Source organism: Ptiloglossa arizonensis, unplaced genomic scaffold (genome assembly GCF_051014685.1).
Source record: "Ptiloglossa arizonensis isolate GNS036 unplaced genomic scaffold, iyPtiAriz1_principal scaffold0023, whole genome shotgun sequence".
In the NCBI taxonomy this organism is placed as follows: Eukaryota; Metazoa; Arthropoda; class Insecta; order Hymenoptera; family Colletidae; genus Ptiloglossa; species Ptiloglossa arizonensis.
This window is the reverse complement of record NW_027478393.1, coordinates 2015297-2038082: the sequence shown is the minus strand read 5'-3', so window position 1 is coordinate 2038082 and position 22786 is coordinate 2015297.

Below are 22786 nucleotides of genomic sequence, written 5' to 3'. Positions count from 1 at the left end.
CACTTTGAGCACACAGCAGCGTGTTTTAGCATGCCAGCTACACGGTGGTGTGCCTAACGTGTGGATAGCTCGAAATTTTCGTTCCGGACCGATGTGACCGGGAAGCAACACGCCGCTGGGACTTTGAAACTTTCGGCACGTATCGAACAGTTCTTCTCTATTATCTCGAGAACGGACACGACGACCGTACACTTTGAGCACACAGCAGCGTGTTTTAGCATGCCAGCTACACGGTGGTGTGCCTAACGTGTGGATAGCTCGAAATTTTCGTTCCGGACCGATGTGACCGGGAAGCATCACGCCGCTGGGACTTTGAAACTTTCGGCACGTATCGAACAGTTCTTCTCTATTATCTCGAGAACGGACACGACGACCGTACACTTTGAGCACACAGCAGCGTGTTTTAGCATGCCAGCTACACGGTGGTGTGCCTAACGTGTGGATAGCTCGAAATTTTCGTTCCGGACCGATGTGACCGGGAAGCAACACGCCGCTGGGACTTTGAAACTTTCGGCACGTATCGAACAGTTCTTCTCTATTATCTCGAGAACGGACACGACGACCGTACACTTTGAGCACACAGCAGCGTGTTTTAGCATGCCAGCTACACGGTGGTGTGCCTAACGTGTGGATAGCTCGAAATTTTCGTTCCGGACCGATGTGACCGGGAAGCAACACGCCGCTGGGACTTTTTTTTTTTTTTTTTTTTTTTTTTTTTTTTTTTAACGTGGGGGAAATCTTCGAAAGACCCCCCCGCCGCCTGGGGAGGGGCGGGGGGAGTGTGGGATTCCCCGCGCCCGGAAGGAAACCCATCGGGCGCGGGACCTACCCACTAAAACCCACCACGGTGGCCATCCTCGCACTATGCAGGGGGAGCACCTGGGACCGAAGACATCATAACATCAGGTGCTCCCCCGTGCAGGGCTCTCGCGCCCGTGTCCTCCCGTTCCAGGGAAGGGAGGGGGTACTTCACCCTCCCTTCCCTGTTTTCTCCTCGGCGCTCTGGCGCCCGACGTCGGAGCAGGGCCACACTGCTCCGACGTCCCACTCCCGGGGGCCGCCCGGGGGCGGCCGCGAGTCCCACACTCGCGACCGCCCACGGCCCCCATAGCCGCGCCGGGGGCACGGCCCTGGGACCGTGCCGTCGGCGCGGCCGCACCCCGGCTCGTACGCTCCCGAGGGCGGCTCTGGCCTCTCCGCCCTCGAGCGCGTCGCCGTCCCTTACTCTACCCACCCCTCAGACGACGGGCGGTGGCACGAGCCTCAAGGGCTACGCACCCCCGCCCGCCGCTCTCAGGGTGGCCTCCCCGGCCCTTCCGGAGGCCCACCCGCCCCCGGCCTCGGACGGGGCCTCGCTCGCGGTCTCCCGCTCTCGCGAATGCGGCTCGCGGCCTCCTTCTGCGAGATTACCTCCTCGCAGAAGGAGGCCACGGCCCGCCACTTCGTCTCGCTGCCGAGCATGGCCTGTACCACGCCCGGCAGCGATAGGTCCGCCCCAATCACGGCCGTGAGGACACGGCGCTCCACCCCCCAGGCCGGACACACCTCGAGGGTGTGTTGCGCCGTGTCCTCGTCCGCTGGACAGTGCCAGCAGCGCGCCGCCTCTTCCACACCGATCCGGCACAGGTACTGACCGAAGCATCCGTGCCCGGACAGCACCTGCACCAACCGGTAGGTGAGTGAGCCGAAGCGCCTACCCAGCCACTCAAACAGGACCGGCCGGATAGCCCGGACAGTCCTCTGGCCGAACAACGGCTCGGCCAGCCGCTGCTGCCAAAGCTGCAGCATGGACTCCCGGGCCTGGCGCCTCAGGGCCTCCACCTCGCATCCCGCCAGGACCACCCCATCCTCGCGGGCGCGCATGCGGCCCTCGTAGAAAGCCGCATGCGCGCCCGCGATCAAGTCCGCCGGGGGTAGCCCTGACAGGACGCTCGCCGCCTCATACGAAACGGTCCGGTACCCCCGGGCGATCCGCAGTGCAAGCCGCCTTTGAACCCGGCGCAGCAATACCTTGCTGCGCCGGGAGGCGGCCAGGTCGCCCGCCCAAACGGGGGCCCCGTATAGGGCCACCGAGTGGACCATTCCCGCGTAGAGGCGGCGAACCCGGTCACTCGGGCCCCGCAGGTTGGGGAGGATACGGCCCAAAGCGCCAACTATCCCCTCCAACCGCGGGGCCAGGGCCCGGAAATGGCCCTCGAAGCGCCAGTGGCTGTCGAGGTGAAGTCCCAGATATTTCATCTGAGACCTCACCTCGACGTCTGTCTCACCCACCCGGATCAGGGGGGGAGGCGGCTCTCCCCGGGGTCTATACATCCCGAGTACCTCGGTTTTGTGGAGAGCCACCTCCAAACCGATCCCCCTGATCCGGGAGACGACGCGCCGGACACCGTCCTCGGCGGCCCGAACAGCCCCCCTCCAGTCCCCCCCGACGGCCAACAACAAGGTGTCGTCCGCATAACATGTCAGACTGACGCCGTCGGGGAGGTCTTCGGCCCGCAGGACGGTGTCGTACCCGAGGTTCCACAGCAGGGGTCCTAACACCGACCCCTGCGGAACCCCGGAGTACACCGCTCTCCTCTCCGTCCCGCACCGGCCCGGATACTCGATCCACCTGTCGCGGAGGTAGTCCTCGACGACTGCCCTAAGGTAGGCGGGGACTCGATGTTCCTCAAGCCCCCGCCTAATCGCCGCCCAGGGTAGTGTGTTAAACGCATTGGCGATGTCCAAGGACACCGCCAATGCCACCCCACCCCGGGAGACCGCCGAGGCCGAGAGGGACCGGACGCGTCGAATCGCGTCGATCGTCGACCGGCCCTCCCGGAACCCGAACTGACACTCCGCCAGCCCGGGCCCACCCCGCGACAGGTGCCCGACGATGCGGGCCGCCACGACTCTTTCTAGGAGCTTGCCCACATCGTCGAGCAGGCAAATCGGCCGGTACGCGGACGGAGAGTCCGCGGGCCTACCCTCTTTCCGGAGGAGGACCATTCGGGCCACCTTCCATGCGGAGGGGAATCGCCCGGCCTCCAGACAGCGGTCGAATAGCTCCCGGAGGCCGTCACCCAGGACGTCCGCGGCCAAGACCAAGACTCGGCCGGGCACTCCCGAAGGACCCGGGGCAGTATCCTTCGCCCCGAGTCTTCGGATGGCCGCGGCTAGCTCCCCAGCCGAGACCCCCAGCTCCGCGGACCAGGTGGTCGGGTCCGCAGAGGGACGTGGCCCGCTCTCCCCCACGATCGGGAAGAGCGTGTCGACCACGTCCCTCAAGAGCTGGGGGTCGAGACCCTCGGTGATCGGGGGGGCCCATGGCCGGAGTTTATTCAGAACTATCCGGTATGGGCGCCCCCATGGATCCCGCTCGAGGGTCTCGAGGAGCTCCTTCCAGCTCTGGGCCTTGGCCCGTTTGATGGCGACCTGCAGAGCCCTCTTTCCCGCGCGATAGGACTCGTACAGTTCCGCCGCCCTAGCCCGCGCGCCGTCGTCGCCGTTCCGTCCGGCCCGACGACGCGCGCGGGTGTACTGGCGTCGGGCCCGGACGCATGCTGTCCGCAATTCCCCGATTTCGCCCGACCACCAGTACACCGCCCGACGAGGAGACCGCGGCCCGGCCCGGGGCATCGCCGCGTCGCAAATGCGCGCGACGGCGCTCCCGAGCCGAGCCACGGCCTCCTCCAGGTCGGGCAGCCTGGTCTCCCGTCGAGGCCAGGTTTCGGCTAGAGCGGCTGCCACCAGGACGTCCTTGTCAAGGCGCCGAAGCGCCCATCTGCGTGGTGGTGGTGGGGCGCTACCCGCTCCCGGGCGGAGGTGTCGGTGCGGGGCCGCGGCGGCCTCGGGGGAGGTCAAGACCACGCGGATATACCGGTGGTCCGATAATGTCTCCTCCCCCACCACCACGTCCCACCCGGACACCATACGCGCGGCGCCGGGGGATCCAAACGTCAAATCCACTATGGACCCTCCCCCGCGCCGCACGCACGTCAGCTCCGACCCCCGGTTAATCAACCGGAGGTCGAAGCCCGCCGCCCAGTCGCCCAGAGCCTCGCCCCTCCGATTGGTCCTGGGGGACCCCCATGCCACAGACCAGGCATTGAAGTCCCCCAGGACCAGCACCGGCCGGGGCGCAATCCTTGTGAGGCACGCCCCCACCCCGGCCAAGTACTGCTCGAAGGCAGCAAGGCCGCAGTTGGGCGAAACGTAGCACCCCACCACGGCGACTCCCCCCCACTGGACGGCGACGAATCCCGCCCCGTTCTCCAGTAAGGAGAACGGAGGGGACCCGTCACCGCCTTGCCACACAGCCGCCACCAAGCCGCCCGCATCCCCCATCCAATGCGGATGGTCGGGGACGCGGTACGGCTCGGCGGCGACTGCCAGACCACCCCCCCACTCCGCCAGCGTCTGACACATCAGGTCCTGCGCTGCACGGCAGTGGTTGAGGTTGGCCTGCAGGAGGAGGCGGGGAGCCATTATTTGATGGCCTCCTCACCGCCTCCTGGTGGCACCTCCGTGAGGACGCCGCTGGGACTTTGAAACTTTCGGCACGTATCGAACAGTTCTTCTCTATTATCTCGAGAACGGACACGACGACCGTACACTTTGAGCACAGAGCAGCGTGTTTTAGCATGCCAGCTACACGGTGGTGTGCCTAACGTGTGGATAGCTCGAAATTTTCGTTCCGGACCGATGTGACCGGGAAGCAACACGCCGCTGGGACTTTGAAACTTTCGGCACGTATCGAACAGTTCTTCTCTATTATCTCGAGAACGGACACGACGACCGTACACTTTGAGCACACAGCAGCGTGTTTTAGCATGCCAGCTACACGGTGGTGTGCCTAACGTGTGGATAGCTCGAAATTTTCGTTCCGGACCGATGTGACCGGGAAGCAACACGCCGCTGGGACTTTGAAACTTTCGGCACGTATCGAACAGTTCTTCTCTATTATCTCGAGAACGGACACGACGACCGTACACTTTGAGCACACAGCAGCGTGTTTTAGCATGCCAGCTACACGGTGGTGTGCCTAACGTGTGGATAGCTCGAAATTTTCGTTCCGGACCGATGTGACCGGGAAGCAAGACGCCGCTGGGACTTTGAAACTTTCGGCACGTATCGAACAGTTCTTCTCTATTATCTCGAGAACGGACACGACGACCGTACACTTTGAGCACACAGCAGCGTGTTTTAGCATGCCAGCTAAACGGTGGTGTGCCTAACGTGTGGATAGCTCGAGATTTTCGTTCCGGACCGATGTGACCGGGAAGCATCACGCCGCTGGGACTTTGAAACTTTCGGCACGTATCGAACAGTTCTTCTCTATTATCTCGAGAACGGACACGACGACCGTACACTTTGAGCACACAGCAGCGTGTTTTAGCATGCCAGCTACACGGTGGTGTGCCTAACGTGTGGATAGCTCGAAATTTTCGTTCCGGACCGATGTGACCGGGAAGCAACACGCCGCTGGGACTTTGAAACTTTCGGCACGTATCGAACAGTTCTTCTCTATTATCTCGAGAACGGACACGACGACCGTACACTTTGAGCACACAGCAGCGTGTTTTAGCATGCCAGCTACACGGTGGTGTGCCTAACGTGTGGATAGCTCGAAATTTTCGTTCCGGACCGATGTGACCGGGAAGCATCACGCCGCTGGGACTTTGAAACTTTCGGCACGTATCGAACAGTTCTTCTCTATTATCTCGAGAACGGACACGACGACCGTACACTTTGAGCACACAGCAGCGTGTTTTAGCATGCCAGCTACACGGTGGTGTGCCTAACGTGTGGATAGCTCGAAATTTTCGTTCCGGACCGATGTGACCGGGAAGCAACACGCCGCTGGGACTTTGAAACTTTCGGCACGTATCGAACAGTTCTTCTCTATTATCTCGAGAACGGACACGACGACCGTACACTTTGAGCCCACAGCAGCGTGTTTTAGCATGCCAGCTACACGGTGGTGTGCCTAACGTGTGGATAGCTCGAAATTTTCGTTCCGGACCGATGTGACCGGGAAGCATCACGCCGCTGGGACTTTGAAACTTTCGGCACGTATCGAACAGTTCTTCTCTATTATCTCGAGAACGGACACGACGACCGTACACTTTGAGCACACAGCATCGTGTTTTAGCATGCCAGCTAAACGGTGGTGTGCCTAACGTGTGGATAGCTCGAGATTTTCGTTCCGGACCGATGTGACCGGGAAGCAACACGCCGCTGGGACTTTGAAACTTTCGGCACGTATCGAACAGTTCTTCTCTATTATCTCGAGAACGGACACGACGACCGTACACTTTGAGCACACAGCAGCGTGTTTTAGCATACCAGCTACACGGTGGTGTGCCTAACGTGTGGATAGCTCGAAATTTTCGTTCCGGACCGATGTGACCGGGAAGCAACACGCCGCTGGGACTTTGAAACTTTCGGCACGTATCGAACAGTTCTTCTCTATTATCTCGAGAACGGACACGACGACCGTACACTTTGAGCACACAGCAGCGTGTTTTAGCATGCCAGCTACACGGTGGTGTGCCTAACGTGTGGATAGCTCGAAATTTTCGTTCCGGACCGATGTGACCGGGAAGCAACACGCCGCTGGGACTTTGAAACTTTCGGCACGTATCGAACAGTTCTTCTCTATTATCTCGAGAACGGACACGACGACCGTACACTTTGAGCACACAGCAGCGTGTTTTAGCATGCCAGCTACACGGTGGTGTGCCTAACGTGTGGATAGCTCGAAATTTTCGTTCCGGACCGATGTGACCGGGAAGCATCACGCCGCTGGGACTTTGAAACTTTCGGCACGTATCGAACAGTTCTTCTCTATTATCTCGAGAACGGACACGACGACCGTACACTTTGAGCACACAGCAGCGTGTTTTAGCATGCCAGCTACACGGTGGTGTGCCTAACGTGTGGATAGCTCGAAATTTTCGTTCCGGACCGATGTGACCGGGAAGCAACACGCCGCTGGGACTTTGAAACTTTCGGCACGTATCGAACAGTTCTTCTCTATTATCTCGAGAACGGACACGACGACCGTACACTTTGAGCACACAGCAGCGTGTTTTAGCATGCCAGCTACACGGTGGTGTGCCTAACGTGTGGATAGCTCGAAATTTTCGTTCCGGACCGATGTGACCGGGAAGCATCACGCCGCTGGGACTTTGAAACTTTCGGCACGTATCGAACAGTTCTTCTCTATTATCTCGAGAACGGACACGACGACCGTACACTTTGAGCACACAGCATCGTGTTTTAGCATGCCAGCTAAACGGTGGTGTGCCTAACGTGTGGATAGCTCGAGATTTTCGTTCCGGACCGATGTGACCGGGAAGCAACACGCCGCTGGGACTTTGAAACTTTCGGCACGTATCGAACAGTTCTTCTCTATTATCTCGAGAACGGACACGACGACCGTACACTTTGAGCACACAGCAGCGTGTTTTAGCATACCAGCTACACGGTGGTGTGCCTAACGTGTGGATAGCTCGAAATTTTCGTTCCGGACCGATGTGACCGGGAAGCATCACGCCGCTGGGACTTTGAAACTTTCGGCACGTATCGAACAGTTCTTCTCTATTATCTCGAGAACGGACACGACGACCGTACACTTTGAGCACACAGCAGCGTGTTTTAGCATGCCAGCTACACGGTGGTGTGCCTAACGTGTGGATAGCTCGAAATTTTCGTTCCGGACCGATGTGACCGGGAAACAACACGCCGCTGGGACTTTGAAACTTTCGGCACGTATCGAACAGTTCTTCTCTATTATCTCGAGAACGGACACGACGACCGTACACTTTGAGCACACAGCAGCGTGTTTTAGCATGCCAGCTACACGGTGGTGTGCCTAACGTGTGGATAGCTCGAAATTTTCGTTCCGGACCGATGTGACCGGGAAGCAACACGCCGCTGGGACTTTGAAACTTTCGGCACGTATCGAACAGTTCTTCTCTATTATCTCGAGAACGGACACGACGACCGTACACTTTGAGCACACAGCAGCGTGTTTTAGCATGCCAGCTACACGGTGGTGTGGATAGCTCGAAATTTTCGTTCCGGACCGATATGACCGGGAAACAACACGCCGCTGGGACTTTGAAACTTTCGGCACGTATCGAACAGTTCTTCTCTATTATCTCGAGAACGGACACGACGACCGTACACTTTGAGCACACAGCAGCGTGTTTTAGCATGCCAGCTACACGGTGGTGTGCCTAACGTGTGGATAGCTCGAAATTTTCGTTCCGGACCGATGTGACCGGGAAGCAACACGCCGCTGGGACTTTGAAACTTTCGGCACGTATCGAACAGTTCTTCTCTATTATCTCGAGAACGGACACGACGACCGTACACTTTGAGCACAGAGCAGCGTGTTTTAGCATGCCAGCTACACGGTGGTGTGCCTAACGTGTGGATAGCTCGAAATTTTCGTTCCGGACCGATGTGACCGGGAAGCAACACGCCGCTGGGACTTTGAAACTTTCGGCACGTATCGAACAGTTCTTCTCTATTATCTCGAGAACGGACACGACGACCGTACACTTTGAGCACACAGCAGCGTGTTTTAGCATGCCAGCTACACGGTGGTGTGCCTAACGTGTGGATAGCTCGAAATTTTCGTTCCGGACCGATGTGACCGGGAAGCAAGACGCCGCTGGGACTTTGAAACTTTCGGCACGTATCGAACAGTTCTTCTCTATTATCTCGAGAACGGACACGACGACCGTACACTTTGAGCACACAGCATCGTGTTTTAGCATGCCAGCTAAACGGTGGTGTGCCTAACGTGTGGATAGCTCGAGATTTTCGTTCCGGACCGATGTGACCGGGAAGCATCACGCCGCTGGGACTTTGAAACTTTCGGCACGTATCGAACAGTTCTTCTCTATTATCTCGAGAACGGACACGACGACCGTACACTTTGAGCACACAGCAGCGTGTTTTAGCATGCCAGCTACACGGTGGTGTGCCTAACGTGTGGATAGCTCGAAATTTTCGTTCCGGACCGATGTGACCGGGAAGCATCACGCCGCTGGGACTTTGAAACTTTCGGCACGTATCGAACAGTTCTTCTCTATTATCTCGAGAACGGACACGACGACCGTACACTTTGAGCACACAGCAGCGTGTTTTAGCATGCCAGCTACACGGTGGTGTGCCTAACGTGTGGATAGCTCGAAATTTTCGTTCCGGACCGATGTGACCGGGAAGCAAGACGCCGCTGGGACTTTGAAACTTTCGGCACGTATCGAACAGTTCTTCTCTATTATCTCGAGAACGGACACGACGACCGTACACTTTGAGCACACAGCATCGTGTTTTAGCATGCCAGCTAAACGGTGGTGTGCCTAACGTGTGGATAGCTCGAGATTTTCGTTCCGGACCGATGTGACCGGGAAGCATCACGCCGCTGGGACTTTGAAACTTTCGGCACGTATCGAACAGTTCTTCTCTATTATCTCGAGAACGGACACGACGACCGTACACTTTGAGCACACAGCAGCGTGTTTTAGCATGCCAGCTACACGGTGGTGTGCCTAACGTGTGGATAGCTCGAAATTTTCGTTCCGGACCGATGTGACCGGGAAGCAACACGCCGCTGGGACTTTGAAACTTTCGGCACGTATCGAACAGTTCTTCTCTATTATCTCGAGAACGGACACGACGACCGTACACTTTGAGCACACAGCAGCGTGTTTTAGCATGCCAGCTACACGGTGGTGTGCCTAACGTGTGGATAGCTCGAAATTTTCGTTCCGGACCGATGTGACCGGGAAGCAAGACGCCGCTGGGACTTTGAAACTTTCGGTACGTATCGAACAGTTCTTCTCTATTATCTCGAGAACGGACACGACGACCGTACACTTTGAGCACACAGCATCGTGTTTTAGCATGCCAGCTAAACGGTGGTGTGCCTAACGTGTGGATAGCTCGAGATTTTCGTTCCGGACCGATGTGACCGGGAAGCAGCACGCCGCTGGGACTTTGAAACTTTCGGCACGTATCGAACAGTTCTTCTCTATTATCTCGAGAACGGACACGACGACCGTACACTTTGAGCACACAGCAGCGTGTTTTAGCATGCCAGCTACACGGTGGTGTGCCTAACGTGTGGATAGCTCGAAATTTTCGTTCCGGACCGATGTGACCGGGAAGCATCACGCCGCTGGGACTTTGAAACTTTCGGCACGTATCGAACAGTTCTTCTCTATTATCTCGAGAACGGACACGACGACCGTACACTTTGAGCACACAGCAGCGTGTTTTAGCATGCCAGCTACACGGTGGTGTGCCTAACGTGTGGATAGCTCGAAATTTTCGTTCCGGACCGATGTGACCGGGAAGCAACACGCCGCTGGGACTTTGAAACTTTCGGCACGTATCGAACAGTTCTTCTCTATTATCTCGAGAACGGACACGACGACCGTACACTTTGAGCACACAGCAGCGTGTTTTAGCATGCCAGCTACACGGTGGTGTGCCTAACGTGTGGATAGCTCGAAATTTTCGTTCCGGACCGATGTGACCGGGAAGCAAGACGCCGCTGGGACTTTGAAACTTTCGGCACGTATCGAACAGTTCTTCTCTATTATCTCGAGAACGGACACGACGACCGTACACTTTGAGCACACAGCATCGTGTTTTAGCATGCCAGCTAAACGGTGGTGTGCCTAACGTGTGGATAGCTCGAGATTTTCGTTCCGGACCGATGTGACCGGGAAGCAACACGCCGCTGGGACTTTGAAACTTTCGGCACGTATCGAACAGTTCTTCTCTATTATCTCGAGAACGGACACGACGACCGTACACTTTGAGCACACAGCAGCGTGTTTTAGCATACCAGCTACACGGTGGTGTGCCTAACGTGTGGATAGCTCGAAATTTTCGTTCCGGACCGATGTGACCGGGAAGCAACACGCCGCTGGGACTTTTTTTTTTTTTTTTTTTTTTTTTTTTTTTTTTTTACGTGGGGGAAATCTTCGAAAGACCCCCCCGCCGCCTGGGGAGGGGCGGGGGGAGTGTGGGATTCCCCGCGCCCGGAAGGAAACCCATCGGGCGCGGGACCTACCCACTAAAACCCACCACGGTGGCCATCCTCGCACTATGCAGGGGGAGCACCTGGGACCGAAGACATCATAACATCAGGTGCTCCCCCGTGCAGGGCTCTCGCGCCCGTGTCCTCCCGTTCCAGGGAAGGGAGGGGGTACTTCACCCTCCCTTCCCTGTTTTCTCCTCGGCGCTCTGGCGCCCGACGTCGGAGCAGGGCCACACTGCTCCGACGTCCCACTCCCGGGGGCCGCCCGAGGGCGGCCGCGAGTCCCACACTCGCGACCGCCCACGGCCCCCATAGCCGCGCCGGGGGCACGGCCCTGGGACCGTGCCGTCGGCGCGGCCGCACCCCGGCTCGTACGCTCCCGAGGGCGGCTCTGGCCTCTCCGCCCTCGAGAGCGCCGCCGTCCCTTACTCTACCCACCCCTCAGACGACGGGCGGTGGCACGAGCCTCAAGGGCTACGCACCCCCGCCCGCCGCTCTCAGGGTGGCCTCCCCGGCCCTTCCGGAGGCCCACCCGCCCCCGGCCTCGGACGGGGCCTCGCTCGCGGTCTCCCGCTCTCGCGAATGCGGCTCGCGGCCTCCTTCTGCGAGATTACCTCCTCGCAGAAGGAGGCCACGGCCCGCCACTTCGTCTCGCTGCCGAGCATGGCCTGTACCACGCCCGGCAGCGATAGGTCCGCCCCAATCACGGCCGTGAGGACACGGCGCTCCACTCCCCAGGCCGGACACACCTCGAGGGTGTGTTGCGCCGTGTCCTCGTCCGCTGGACAGTGCCAGCAGCGCGCCGCCTCTTCCACACCGATCCGGCACAGGTACTGACCGAAGCATCCGTGCCCGGACAGCACCTGCACCAACCGGTAGGTGAGTGAGCCGAAGCGCCTACCCAGCCACTCAAACAGGACCGGCCGGATAGCCCGGACAGTCCTCTGGCCGAACAACGGCTCGGCCAGCCGCTGCTGCCAAAGCTGCAGCATGGACTCCCGGGCCTGGCGCCTCAGGGCCTCCACCTCGCATCCCGCCAGGACCACCCCATCCTCGCGGGCGCGCATGCGGCCCTCGTAGAAAGCCGCATGCGCGCCCGCGATCAAGTCCGCCGGGGGTAGCCCTGACAGGACGCTCGCCGCCTCATACGAAACGGTCCGGTACCCCCGGGCGATCCGCAGTGCAAGCCGCCTTTGAACCCGGCGCAGCAATACCTTGCTGCGCCGGGAGGCGGCCAGGTCGCCCGCCCAAACGGGGGCCCCGTATAGGGCCACCGAGTGGACCATTCCCGCGTAGAGGCGGCGAACCCGGTCACTCGGGCCCCGCAGGTTGGGGAGGATACGGCCCAAAGCGCCAACTATCCCCTCCAACCGCGGGGCCAGGGCCCGGAAATGGCCCTCGAAGCGCCAGTGGCTGTCGAGGTGAAGTCCCAGATATTTCATCTGAGACCTCACCTCGACGTCTGTCTCACCCACCCGGATCAGGGGGGGAGGCGGCTCTCCCCGGGGTCTATACATCCCGAGTACCTCGGTTTTGTGGAGAGCCACCTCCAAACCGATCCCCCTGACCCGGGAGACGACGCGCCGGACACCGTCCTCGGCGGCCCGAACAGCCCCCCTCCAGTCCCCCCCGACGGCCAACAACAAGGTGTCGTCCGCATAACATGTCAGACTGACGCCGTCGGGGAGGTCTTCGGCCCGCAGGACGGTGTCGTACCCGAGGTTCCACAGCAGGGGTCCTAACACCGACCCCTGCGGAACCCCGGAGTACACCGCTCTCCTCTCCGTCCCGCACCGGCCCGGATACTCGATCCACCTGTCGCGGAGGTAGTCCTCGACGACTGCCCTAAGGTAGGCGGGGACTCGATGTTCCTCAAGCCCCCGCCTAATCGCCGCCCAGGGTAGGGTGTTAAACGCATTGGCGATGTCCAAGGACACCGCCAATGCCACCCCACCCCGGGAGACCGCCGAGGCCGAGAGGGACCGGACGCGTCGAATCGCGTCGATCGTCGACCGGCCCTCCCGGAACCCGAACTGGCACTCCGCCAGCCCGGGCCCACCCCGCGACAGGTGCCCGACGATGCGGGCCGCCACGACTCTTTCTAGGAGCTTGCCCACATCGTCGAGCAGGCAAATCGGCCGGTACGCGGACGGAGAGTCCGCGGGCCTACCCTCTTTCCGGAGGAGGACCATTCGGGCCACCTTCCATGCGGAGGGGAATCGCCCGGCCTCCAGGCAGCGGTCGAATAGCTCCCGGAGGCCGTCACCCAGGACGTCCGCGGCCAAGACCAAGACTCGGCCGGGCACTCCCGAAGGACCCGGGGCAGTATCCTTCGCCCCGAGTCTTCGGATGGCCGCGGCTAGCTCGCCAGCCGAGACCCCCAGCTCCGCGGACCAGGTGGTCGGGTCCGCAGAGGGACGTGGCCCGCTCTCCCCCACGATCGGGAAGAGCGTGTCGACCACGTCCCTCAAGAGCTGGGGGTCGAGACCCTCGGTGATCGGGGGGGCCCATGGCCGGAGTTTATTCAGAACTATCCGGTATGGGCGCCCCCATGGATCCCGCTCGAGGGTCTCGAGGAGCTCCTTCCAGCTCTGGGCCTTGGCCCGTTTGATGGCGACCTGCAGAGCCCTCTTTCCCGCGCGATAGGACTCGTACAGTTCCGCCGCCCTAGCCCGCGCGCCGTCGTCGCCGTTCCGTCCGGCCCGACGACGCGCGCGGGTGTACTGGCGTCGGGCCCGGACGCATGCTGTCCGCAATTCCCCGATTTCGCCCGACCACCAGTACACCGCCCGACGAGGAGACCGCGGCCCGGCCCGGGGCATCGCCGCGTCGCAAATGCGCGCGACGGCGCTCCCGAGCCGAGCCACGGCCTCCTCCAGGTCGGGCAGCCTGGTCTCCCGTCGAGGCCAGGTTTCGGCTAGAGCGGCTGCCACCAGGACGTCCTTGTCAAGGCGCCGAAGCGCCCATCTGCGTGGTGGTGGTGGGGCGCTACCCGCTCCCGGGCGGAGGTGTCGGTGCGGGGCCGCGGCGGCCTCGGGGGAGGTCAAGACCACGCGGATATACCGGTGGTCCGATAATGTCTCCTCCCCCACCACCACGACCCACCCGGACACCATACGCGCGGCGCCGGGGGATCCAAACGTCAAATCCACTATGGACCCTCCCCCGCGCCGCACGCACGTCAGCTCCGACCCCCGGTTAATCAACCGGAGGTCGAAGCCCGCCGCCCAGTCGCCCAGAGCCTCGCCCCTCCGATTGGTCCTGGGGGACCCCCATGCCACAGACCAGGCATTGAAGTCCCCCAGGACCAGCACCGGCCGGGGCGCAATCCTTGTGAGGCACGCCCCCACCCCGGCCAAGTACTGCTCGAAGGCAGCAAGGCCGCAGTTGGGCGAAACGTAGCACCCCACCACGGCGACTCCCCCCCACTGGACGGCGACGAATCCCGCCCCGTTCTCCAGTAAGGAGAACGGAGGGGACCCGTCACCGCCCTGCCACACAGCCGCCACCAAGCCGCCCGCATCCCCCATCCAATGCGGATGGTCGGGGACGCGGTACGGCTCGGCGGCGACTGCCAGACCACCCCCCCACTCCGCCAGCGTCTGACACATCAGGTCCTGCGCTGCACGGCAGTGGTTGAGGTTGGCCTGCAGGAGGAGGCGGGGAGCCATTATTTGATGGCCTCCTCACCGCCTCCTGGTGGCACCTCCGTGAGGACGGCGGCGGGGCCGATGTCCACCTCCATCGCAGACACCAACGCCGCCGCCGCCTCCGACCTCTTCCTTGCGGCCGTCGCGTCGGTCGCGGCCAGGTCCGCGGGCGCCGCGGCGCTCGCAGCTGGGGCCGCTCTCACCGGCGCCGGGAGCGGCCCCGGCGCCCCCCTCCTCTGCCCTCGTCGGGATGGGGGGGTACATTGCTTCCCCCCCATTCGGTGCGCGGCGGGTCTCCCCATGTCCGCACACAGCGGGCACTTGGGGGCCGCCGCGCAGTGGCTCGCGCGGTGGCCTTCGGCACCGCAGCGGTAACAAGCACCGCTGCGGTCCACCGCGGAGGTGCACCGCTGCCTTACATGGCCCGTCTCCAGGCAGCGGTAGCACTGGAGTGGGCGTTGGGCGAGGACCTCGATCCTCGCCGACACCCACCCCACCACGATCCTCCCGACTGCTTCTAACTTCCGGGCAGCCGGAAGAGGGCACCGTGCCCACACCGCTCCCAGGCCGGAGGAGGACCGCCGGACCTCCCCGGTCCGGATGTCCCCCTCAGAGCAGCCACCGGCCTGGGACAGCGCCCTGGCCACCTCCTCCCGGGTGACCGAGTCGTCCAGCCCACAAACGCGCAGCTCCGCGCTCTTTGTGGGCCGGGCGACCCTGACACCCCGGGGCGCCAAGGCCTCGCCCAGCTTTTCGGCCAGTCGGTCCGCCCTGGCTGCGTTGTCGGGGCCGCTCACGCGCAGCATGAGCGCCCCCGTCACCGCCCATCTCGGGCGGACCGACTCGATGGCGAGTGCGGCCAAGGATATCTTTTCCTTGGCCGCCGCCATCACCTCCCCGTAGGAGACGCCCCCCCCCTCCGGGACGGTCAGCATGACTGCTGCCGTTGAAGGGGGGCGTCCCAGACGGGGCTTCGCCCTCCCCGCCTTTCCGTCCCTCTTCGGGGCAACCGGCGGGGGAGGCGGCGGCACCCGGGCCGCCCTCCTCGCCGTCCTTCTCGCCCTTCGGCCAAGGACCTCGGTCCACAAGGGACCGGATGGGGGCGGCGGCGGAGGCATTTGTGCCCCCGCCGTCTCCCCCACCACGGCACCCTTGCCCTTCGTCTTTGCCGCAGGGCCCGGAACCGCGATGGTCCCCCCCTGCGGTCCCCCGCCCCTCGGTTGTTTCCCGGGCCCGGTCCTCCGTCCCGCCGGCGCTCCGTCCTTGGGGCGAAGCGCCGCCCGTATTTCCCCCCGGATGACGGCCATCATGGCCGCCATCTTGGCGTCCATGAGGAGCTCGATGCTCCTCGTGGACGCCGCTGGCGTGGGGGGAGCTCCCGCTTTCCCTCCCCCACACGTGCATACGCCCGTCGGCCCCGGATGAGGGCGCCTCCTAAGGGCGTCCGATTCCCTCCGCAAGCAGGCCAGCTCGTCCTGCAGCGTCTCCACACGCTGCCTTAGCTGGGCGTTCGTGCACTCCAAGGCAGCTGGTACACGGCGTCCCAGCTCCTGGAGAGCCCTCCGCGCCTCCGTCGCGGCCTGGCCAACCGACCTCGCGGAGGCGGTAGTCAGCCCTCGCGAGGTGGTGGCCACCTTCTCAATAGACCTCAGGGACGAGGCAATACGGGCCGATACATGGGCCGTATCCTCGTCCCTGAGGTCCTCCTCCCCGTCGGTCACCGTGAGCAACGGTGGAGCAGCGGACGTGGACGGATCTTCCTCCGTCCTCCGCCCCTCCACCGTCCTGCGCCTCTTTACGCCCGCGGCACTGGTCGCGGACGCCAGGGACGAGACCGACGCCGTCTCGTCCCCCTCCTCGAACGGCGCCGGGTGGGGCACGAGTGCCCCCTCCGTCGCCACCCCTCGCGCCACGCGCACCGTCCCCCCTCCCCCTTTTTTTTTTTTTGAGTTTGTTTTATCCATTTTGGATCCCACGAGTAGGTCGGAACGTAAGTCGACCCGGGCAGAGCCGCCATACCCGGGCAGGCCTAAATACTCCGGGGGGTCGGCAGGTACCCCGGAGTTGGCCGCTTGGGATTGGGGCCTCCCCCCCAACCACGCATCCCATCACCGCGCACCGCAGCTTAGGATTGGAGGGCAATTTATAGAGTTACCATCCTCGCGGCCCGGGCGGTAAAGCCAAGGCCCCCGTCCCTCCTGCCGTCACGTACCACTGTCAAAGCCAAAAGAGGAATTGGGAGTGGGTCGTTGCGACGACCAACAGGAGTCTTACGGTGTGGTTTGGCATCGGGCACCTCGGGTTTGCCAGTCCCGTACTGTAGCAAAAAGCTACAGCCCCTGAGGGAACGCCGCTGGGACTTTGAAACTTTCGGCACGTATCGAACAGTTCTTCTCTATTATCTCGAGAACGGACACGACGACCGTACACTTTGAGCACACAGCAGCGTGTTTTAGCATGCCAGCTACACGGTGGTGTGCCTAACGTGTGGATAGCTCGAAATTTTCGTTCCGGACCGATGTGACCGGGAAGCAACACGCCGCTGGGACTTTGAAACTTTCGGCACGTATCGAACAGTTCTTCTCTATTATCTCGAGAACGGACACGACGACCGTACACTTTGAGCACACAGCAGCGTGTTTTAGCATGCCAGCTACACGGTGGTGTGCCTAACGTGTGGATAGCTCGAAATTTTCGTTCCGGACCGATGTGACCGGGAAGCATCACGCCGCTGGGACTTTGAAACTTTCGGCACGTATCGAACAGTTCTTCTCTATTATCTCGAGAACGGACACGACGACCGTACACTTTGAGCACACAGCAGCGTGTTTTAGCATGCCAGCTACACGGTGGTGTGCCTAACGTGTGGATAGCTCGAAATTTTCGTTCCGGACCGATGTGACCGGGAAGCAACACGCCGCTGGGACTTTGAAACTTTCGGCACGTATCGAACAGTTCTTCTCTATTATCTCGAGAACGGACACGACGACCGTACACTTTGAGCACACAGCAGCGTGTTTTAGCATGCCAGCTACACGGTGGTGTGCCTAACGTGTGGATAGCTCGAAATTTTCGTTCCGGACCGATGTGACCGGGAAGCAACACGCCGCTGGGACTTTGAAACTTTCGGCACGTATCGAACAGTTCTTCTCTATTATCTCGAGAACGGACACGACGACCGTACACTTTGAGCACACAGCAGCGTGTTTTAGCATGCCAGCTACACGGTGGTGTGCCTAACGTGTGGATAGCTCGAAATTTTCGTTCCGGACCGATGTGACCGGGAAGCATCACGCCGCTGGGACTTTGAAACTTTCGGCACGTATCGAACAGTTCTTCTCTATTATCTCGAGAACGGACACGACGACCGTACACTTTGAGCACACAGCAGCGTGTTTTAGCATGCCAGCTACACGGTGGTGTGCCTAACGTGTGGATAGCTCGAAATTTTCGTTCCGGACCGATGTGACCGGGAAGCACACGCCGCTGGGACTTTGAAACTTTCGGCACGTATCGAACAGTTCTTCTCTATTATCTCGAGAACGGACACGACGACCGTACACTTTGAGCACACAGCAGCGTGTTTTAGCATGCCAGCTACACGTGGTGTGCCTAACGTGTGGATAGCTCGAAATTTTCGTTCCGGACCGATGTGACCGGGAAGCAACACGCCGCTGGGACTTTGAAACTTTCGGCACGTATCGAACAGTTCTTCTCTATTATCTCGAGAACGGACACGACGACCGTACACTTTGAGCACACAGCAGCGTGTTTTAGCATGCCAGCTACACGGTGGTGTGCCTAACGTGTGGATAGCTCGAAATTTTCGTTCCGGACCGATGTGACCGGGAAGCATCACGCCGCTGGGACTTTGAAACTTTCGGCACGTATCGAACAGTTCTTCTCTATTATCTCGAGAACGGACACGACGACCGTACACTTTGAGCACACAGCAGCGTGTTTTAGCATGCCAGCTACACGGTGGTGTGCCTAACGTGTGGATAGCTCGAAATTTTCGTTCCGGACCGATGTGACCGGGAAGCAACACGCCGCTGGGACTTTGAAACTTTCGGCACGTATCGAACAGTTCTTCTCTATTATCTCGAGAACGGACACGACGACCGTACACTTTGAGCACACAGCAGCGTGTTTTAGCATGCCAGCTACACGGTGGTGTGCCTAACGTGTGGATAGCTCGAGATTTTCGTTCCGGACCGATGTGACCGGGAAGCATCACGCCGCTGGGACTTTGAAACTTTCGGCACGTATCGAACAGTTCTTCTCTATTATCTCGAGAACGGACACGACGACCGTACACTTTGAGCACACAGCAGCGTGTTTTAGCATGCCAGCTACACGGTGGTGTGCCTAACGTGTGGATAGCTCGAAATTTTCGTTCCGGACCGATGTGACCGGGAAGCAACACGCCGCTGGGACTTTGAAACTTTCGGCACGTATCGAACAGTTCTTCTCTATTATCTCGAGAACGGACACGACGACCGTACACTTTGAGCACACAGCAGCGTGTTTTAGCATGCCAGCTACACGGTGGTGTGCCTAACGTGTGGATAGCTCGAAATTTTCGTTCCGGACCGATGTGACCGGGAAGCAACACGCCGCTGGGACTTTGAAACTTTCGGCACGTGTCGAACAGTTCTTCTCTATTATCTCGAGAACGGACACGACGACCGTACACTTTGAGCACACAGCAGCGTGTTTTAGCATGCCAGCTACACGGTGGTGTGCCTAACGTGTGGATAGCTCGAAATTTTCGTTCCCGGACCGATGTGACCGGAAGCAACACGCCGCTGGGACTTTGAAACTTTCGGCACGTATCGAACAGTTCTTCTCTATTATCTCGAGAACGGACACGACGACCGTACACTTTGAGCACACAGCAGCGTGTTTTAGCATGCCAGCTACACGGTGGTGTGCCTAACGTGTGGATAGCTCGAAATTTTCGTTCCGGACCGATGTGACCGGGAAGCAACACGCCGCTGGGACTTTGAAACTTTCGGCACGTATCGAACAGTTCTTCTCTATTATCTCGAGAACGGACACGACGACCGTACACTTTGAGCACACAGCAGCGTGTTTTAGCATGCCAGCTACACGGTGGTGTGCCTAACGTGTGGATAGCTCGAAATTTTCGTTCCGGACCGATGTGACCGGGAAGCAACACGCCGCTGGGACTTTGAAACTTTCGGCACGTATCGAACAGTTCTTCTCTATTATCTCGAGAACGACACGACGACCGTACACTTTGAGCACACAGCAGCGTGTTTTAGCATGCCAGCTACACGGTGGTGTGCCTAACGTGTGGATAGCTCGAAATTTTCGTTCCGGACCGATGTGACCGGGAAGCAACACGCCGCTGGGACTTTGAAACTTTCGGCACGTGATCGAACAGTTCTTCTCTATTATCTCGAGAACGGACACGACGACCGTACACTTTGAGCACACAGCAGCGTGTTTTAGCATGCCAGCTACACGGTGGTGTGCCTAACGTGTGGATAGCTCGAAATTTTTCGTTCCGGACCGATGTGACCGGGAAGCAACACGCCGCTGGGACTTTGAAACTTTCGGCACGTATCGAACAGTTCTTCTCTATTATCTCGAGAACGGACACGACGACCGTACACTTTGAGCACACAGCAGCGTGTTTTAGCATGCCAGCTACACGGTGGTGTGCCTAACGTGTGGATAGCTCGAAATTTTCGTTCCGGACCGATGTGACCGGGAAGCAACACGCCGCTGGGACTTTGAAACTTTCGGCACGTATCGAACAGTTCTTCTCTATTATCTCGAGAACGGACACGACGACCGTACACTTTGAGCACACAGCAGCGTGTTTTAGCATGCCAGCTACACGGTGGTGTGCCTAACGTGTGGATAGCTCGAAATTTTCGTTCCGGACCGATGTGACCGGGAAGCAACACGCCGCTGGGACTTTGAAACTTTCGGCACGTATCGAACAGTTCTTCTCTATTATCTCGAGAACGGACACGACGACCGTACACTTTGAGCACACAGCAGCGTGTTTTAGCATGCCAGCTACACGGTGGTGTGCCTAACGTGTGGATAGCTCGAAATTTTCGTTCCGGACCGATGTGACCGGGAAGCATCACGCCGCTGGGACTTTGAAACTTTCGGCACGTATCGAACAGTTCTTCTCTATTATCTCGAGAACGGACACGACGACCGTACACTTTGAGCACACAGCAGCGTGTTTTAGCATGCCAGCTACACGGTGGTGTGCCTAACGTGTGGATAGCTCGAAATTTTCGTTCCGGACCGATGTGACCGGGAAGCAACACGCCGCTGGGACTTTGAAACTTTCGGCACGTATCGAACAGTTCTTCTCTATTATCTCGAGAACGGACACGACGACCGTACACTTTGAGCACACAGCAGCGTGTTTTAGCATGCCAGCTACACGGTGGTGTGCCTAACGTGTGGATAGCTCGAAATTTTCGTTCCGGACCGATGTGACCGGGAAGCATCACGCCGCTGGGACTTTGAAACTTTCGGCACGTATCGAACAGTTCTTCTCTATTATCTCGAGAACGGACACGACGACCGTACACTTTGAGCACACAGCAGCGTGTTTTAGCATGCCAGCTACACGGTGGTGTGCCTAACGTGTGGATAGCTCGAAATTTTCGTTCCGGACCGATGTGACCGGGAAGCAACACGCCGCTGGGACTTTGAAACTTTCGGCACGTATCGAACAGTTCTTCTCTATTATCTCGAGAACGGACACGACGACCGTACACTTTGAGCACACAGCAGCGTGTTTTAGCATGCCAGCTACACGGTGGTGTGCCTAACGTGTGGATAGCTCGAAATTTTCGTTCCGGACCGATGTGACCGGGAAGCAACACGCCGCTGGGACTTTGAAACTTTCGGCACGTATCGAACAGTTCTTCTCTATTATCTCGAGAACGGACACGACGACCGTACACTTTGAGCACAGAGCAGCGTGTTTTAGCATGCCAGCTACACGGTGGTGTGCCTAACGTGTGGATAGCTCGAAATTTTCGTTCCGGACCGATGTGACCGGGAAGCAACACGCCGCTGGGACTTTGAAACTTTCGGCACGTATCGAACAGTTCTTCTCTATTATCTCGAGAACGGACACGACGACCGTACACTTTGAGCACACAGCAGCGTGTTTTAGCATGCCAGCTACACGGTGGTGTGCCTAACGTGTGGATAGCTCGAAATTTTCGTTCCGGACCGATGTGACCGGGAAGCAAGACGCCGCTGGGACTTTGAAACTTTCGGCACGTATCGAACAGTTCTTCTCTATTATCTCGAGAACGGACACGACGACCGTACACTTTGAGCACACAGCAGCGTGTTTTAGCATGCCAGCTACACGGTGGTGTGCCTAACGTGTGGATAGCTCGAAATTTTCGTTCCGGACCGATGTGACCGGGAAGCAAGACGCCGCTGGGACTTTGAAACTTTCGGCACGTATCGAACAGTTCTTCTCTATTATCTCGAGAACGGACACGACGACCGTACACTTTGAGCACACAGCATCGTGTTTTAGCATGCCAGCTAAACGGTGGTGTGCCTAACGTGTGGATAGCTCGAGATTTTCGTTCCGGACCGATGTGACCGGGAAGCATCACGCCGCTGGGACTTTGAAACTTTCGGCACGTATCGAACAGTTCTTCTCTATTATCTCGAGAACGGACACGACGACCGTACACTTTGAGCACACAGCAGCGTGTTTTAGCATGCCAGCTACACGGTGGTGTGCCTAACGTGTGGATAGCTCGAAATTTTCGTTCCGGACCGATGTGACCGGGAAGCAACACGCCGCTGGGACTTTGAAACTTTCGGCACGTATCGAACAGTTCTTCTCTATTATCTCGAGAACGGACACGACGACCGTACACTTTGAGCAAACAGCAGCGTGTTTTAGCATGCCAGCTACACGGTGGTGTGCCTAACGTGTGGATAGCTCGAAATTTTCGTTCCGGACCGATGTGACCGGGAAGCATCACGCCGCTGGGACTTTGAAACTTTCGGCACGTATCGAACAGTTCTTCTCTATTATCTCGAGAACGGACACGAC